Source organism: Palaemon carinicauda, chromosome 11 (assembly GCF_036898095.1).
Source record: "Palaemon carinicauda isolate YSFRI2023 chromosome 11, ASM3689809v2, whole genome shotgun sequence".
NCBI lineage: Eukaryota > Metazoa > Arthropoda > Malacostraca > Decapoda > Palaemonidae > Palaemon > Palaemon carinicauda.
Window position 1 is genome coordinate 55,735,421 of NC_090735.1, and position 4,952 is coordinate 55,740,372.

Consider the following 4,952-nt stretch of genomic DNA (forward strand, 5'->3'; position numbering starts at 1 on the left):
GCACAATATCTGCTTCATTAATATCTATATCCGTTAGATATTCAATATTTTCTTCTCATTTCTGTTTCATTATTCTCACTCGCAATTCTTGGCGTGAATTCACTCTTATATTTTTCTGCTAATATGTTGCATATTTCCTTTTTTTTATTCGTTAACCGTCCTTCAATTCTTGGAGGGCCTATTTCTAATCTCCCTTTATTCATCTTTTTTGCATAGGAGTAAAGTACTTTGGTTTTTTTTTATTTTTTATTTTGAAGCGTCCCTTTTTTCATTTTCTTTTGATTGTATAATCTATTGTTTTGCATTTTCTATCTTACTTTTTATTATCATCATTTTCCATACATTTTTTCTTTTGGAAGATTTTTCTTCCACTTTCTAATTTTCTGAAATAAGATCCTTGTCTCTTGGTATGCATGTCTGTTGTTTATTGTTTTTTTGTTTTTGTTTTTTTGGTACATTTTTTCAACAATTTTCTCCAGTATTTTGTACAGTATGTCCGTATTCACCTGTATAATATAATCACTTACAAACATTTTTTCATTCTTTGTTCAGTTCTTCATTTATTTCTGACCATTTTATATCCTTACTATAGAAATTATATTTTCCATATCCTTCCCAACGATTTTTGCTTTGATTATCTCTGCGATCACTTGCTTTGGAATGGACTATCAATTCTATGACATTGTGGTCTGAAATTCCCGTGTTATACACTATTATTTCTTTAACATAATTTACCTCATTCACAAATACTAAATCTATGACATTTTCCTTTCTTGTTGGAATGTGGTTTATTTGTTGCATATTATGTTCTAATAGCATATCTTGAATCTTTTCAAATTGCCTCTTATCTTCTACGCTACTATTACTCTCTTTTTTATATGCATATATACAACCACTTTCTTCTATCCATTCTTTCCAATCCAAGAAAGGAAAGTTAAAATCTCCGGATAGGAGTATATTCCAGTCTTTATGGTTTCTACATATATATATCATCTATTTTTTCTATTATTATGTCAAACTCCTTAGTATTTGGGAGTCTGTAACTACAATATTCACTAGTTTTTCAAATTCAAATTCTACCGCATTCAATTCACATCCTGTGTTGCTGTATTTTTCACAGACTTTTCCTTGATTTAAGTCTCTTCCATATATTGCGGTTCCCCCTTGATTCCTATTTGTTCTGTCTGATCTATATGATTGGAAACCCTTTATCAGGTCATCACTGCCAGTCTCTTGGGAATACCGTTTCACTTATATTTAATATATCTATTTTTTCAATTTGGGTTAGTTCTTCTAAAAACTATATTTTCCTTTTAGAGTTACTCGTGACTAAACCCTGTGCATTCATCACTATTATGATTTGAGTTTCATCCCCATTATTTAATATTGGTAATATGGATTTTCCCATGCTTCCTTCCTGTTCTGATATGATGTTCTTTTCTTCATTTCCCGGAATTCTGCCATTTAAAAATCCAACTTTTCTATTATATTTGCTCTTTCGTCTTCATATTTATTTTTGTGTGTATACCTGCAATTATCCCCATATCTCCACCAACCCCTGGCATTATAGATGCATTCTTTGTAGTTGGGCTCTAATTGTGCATATTTGGGTTGAAAGGCATCATATCTTGGGGCCTTTTGTGCATAGAGCAGTTTATGCTCGGCTTGTTTTTTTGGTTCTTCCCTTTGTTTCATTTTTGCTTTCCTTTTTCTTTTCTGTTTGCTGAGTTTTCTTACTTTCATTCATGGTTGCAGGATGCATATATGGACATTAGGTTTTTGCATATTTTTGGATGGAGATCTCCGCATTCGTCTCCATATCCGTCTAAATACGCACATTTACCATATATTTGATAATTATGGCATATCTTTGGATGCTCAAATGCATCTTTCGCCAAATCTGCAATTCCCTCTTTTCAGCAAAATTGCAGACTATATCTTTCTTTTCTTTTTTTTTTCTTGTTCTTGCTCTTCCCTAAAAGTATGTAGGTCCGGGTAGAGTCTCTTGGGTCTATGATTTTTTTCCATAGGATATTCTATTTCTACGTATGTTGTTGAATGGCATCATACCATTTTGGCATTCTTTTTCCCAACGCATCAATCAGCACATTCACCATATTGGACTTTTTATTGTTCTTGAATGGAATGTGCTGATTAATGTAAACTTTCTTTAGAAGTTGCCTTATCACCTGGATCTTCTTTGGAATTTCTTCTATTATTTTGATGATGTTTTCCGCAGACTTGCTCCAGTTTGTTGGATCATATTGATTCAATATGTTTGAGAATATTTTTCCGTCACACTGGTTGGAGTTACTAGCGACCTCTGTTACCAGTCGATCTAGTTCTTGATGTGCCAATCCATGGAAATTACTCTTGCTCTTGCTGATTGCAGCAAAATCCCTCCAAGCCTTGTTTGTGTTAGAGGCTGCCATCTGGTTCAGATTTTTCGTATTTCACAAGATAACTATTCTACGCCGACGTTTCATCCCCCTCTTCCGAACTCAAACTAATCACCGACTATTCACGAAAACTTGTATCTATATTGCACTCGATAGGCTTTTGTTATTCGCGTTAAATCGTCTGATTTTCTCGGATCACAAAATGGGATTCACTAGCATATAGTAACACTCACTCGGAGAGAGAGAGAGAGAGAGAGAGAGAGAGAGAGAGAGAGAGAGAGAGAGAGAGAGAGAGAGAGAGAGAGGGGGGGGGGTATTCAATAATAAAGGGTGAAACTAACAAAATTACGAGGCAAGTGACTGAGAGAGACAAAAGTCAAAAGCAAAGTCAAACATCTTTATTCCATCATAAAATTGTTATTCTGAGAGAGAGAGAGAGAGAGAGAGAGAGAGAGAGAGAGAGAGAGAGAGAGAGACCCTGTACCAAACATCTAAATCAACAAGTTTAAAAACAAACGCTGCCCTAATTTGATGGGATGCTCCAGCCTAATGACGCCCCAGAATTTCCCTGTGCTATTATTGTCCACCAGTCAGTGGGGTAATTAATGAAGGTCTTTCCTATCGACACGAAAATAAAACAGAACAAAAAAAAGATATACAAAAGATTATATTCTTTCTATAATTATCTTTATTTTTTTAAAGAACATGAAACAGGATTCATTATTATTATTATTATTATTATTATTATTATTATTGTTGTTGTTGTTGTTGTTATTTTGTAATGCAGAGGCCAGTTGGGTATGGTGGAAAAGGATTGGACTGGTTTGGTAACCGGAAATTATCTGACCTAGAGTATGCTGATGACGCTGTCCTTATTAGCAGAACACAACAGGACTTGCAAAGCTTGCTTACCAGAATGCATAAAATATCACATGAGGTTAGGCTCAAGATAAATAGAAAAAAAGACAGAGGGTGAGAACGGAATATGCAATGGAAGATAAAATATTATTGGAAGGAGAAAGGATTAATGAGGAGGAATCATTTAAATGTTTAGGAACCATGATCTCTAACGCAGGATCTTTAGAATTTGAGTTTAATGAAAGAAATGAAAAAATCAAATCTGACAATGGCTAGGTTAATTAAAATTTGGAAATCAAATCGCCTGAAATTACATAAAAATCAGGTCATATATCAGTTTAGTAGATCGGTGTTACTGTATGGACATGAGTCATGGGATGACAATGAAACAATATCCAACAGATTCTCTATATTTGAGAACAAAGCCCTCGGAAGAATACTGGGAGTTAAATGGCAGGACAGGATTAAAAATGAAACTATAAGACATATAACTCGAGTGCCATATGTGGATGACATCATGAAGAGGGGTAGATGGAGATGGTTTGGGCATGCTCTTCGCACTCCCCAAGAGAGATTAGTTCATCAAACATTTGACTGTGCTCCACAAGGTACTAGAAGAGCTGGATGACCCAATCCTACATGGCTGAGGACCATGAAGCGTGAAGTAGAGGATGATGAATGGAGAAGTATTGATTTAAAAGCTCAGGATAGAGACCATTGGCGAAATCTAACCGAGGCTCTTTGTGTCAATATGCGTGGGAGATGATGATAATTATGATTTTGATTATTATTATTATCATCATTAGCTAAGTTACAACTCTAGTTTGAAAAACAGGAAGCTAGAAGCCCAAAGGCTCCAACAGGAAAAAATAGACAAGTGAGGAAAGGAAATAGGGAACTAAATACTGTAAGCTAAAAGCGAATTAATGAACAATTAAAATCAAATATTTAAAGAACAGTAACAACATTAAAAAATATCTTCCATATATAAACTATACAAGGAGAATGGAAAAAATTAGAAATGTTTATAAATATCAAAGGAACTTTGCTAAGTAGTATTCTTTACAGATAAATCAACAAGAGAAATATGAAAAAGATAACAGCTATTATTTCAATAATTTTACTAAAATTACCTTAGATTATATTGAAAAACTATAAAAATGTCAAAACTTGTAAATTACGAATTTATAAAAATAAATCAACATTAAAACCAGTTGAAATGTTTTCGCACTCATATCCGATGACATATGTCATTGAATACGAATAATAGAAATTAAGCAACAGAAAAATAAATGCTTGAGAGAGAGAGAGAGAGAGAGAGAGAGAGAGAGAGAGAGAGAGAGAGAGAGAGAGAGAGAGAGAGAGAGAGAGAGAGAGAACTTTAAGTATCACCTAAAAAGAAAATCAGTACATGATTTGGGTTCTAGAGAAGAATGATAAAATGGAAAGATTGTAACGCTTATGAAATAAACATATGAAACCAAATTTAAACTTAAACGTAACCCAAGAGAATAAAATCCAATATTGATTAATAAATGAACTAAAGTTCTATTTTTTGAAAAAAAAAATATACTTTAATTATTCATGTTAATCATACAGAATAGAGATATTACAATTTCATGATTAAACAAATAATAAAATGCAAAGGTTATTCGAACATATTAGAATGTATTTTGATTTAAGGTTACCAATTGC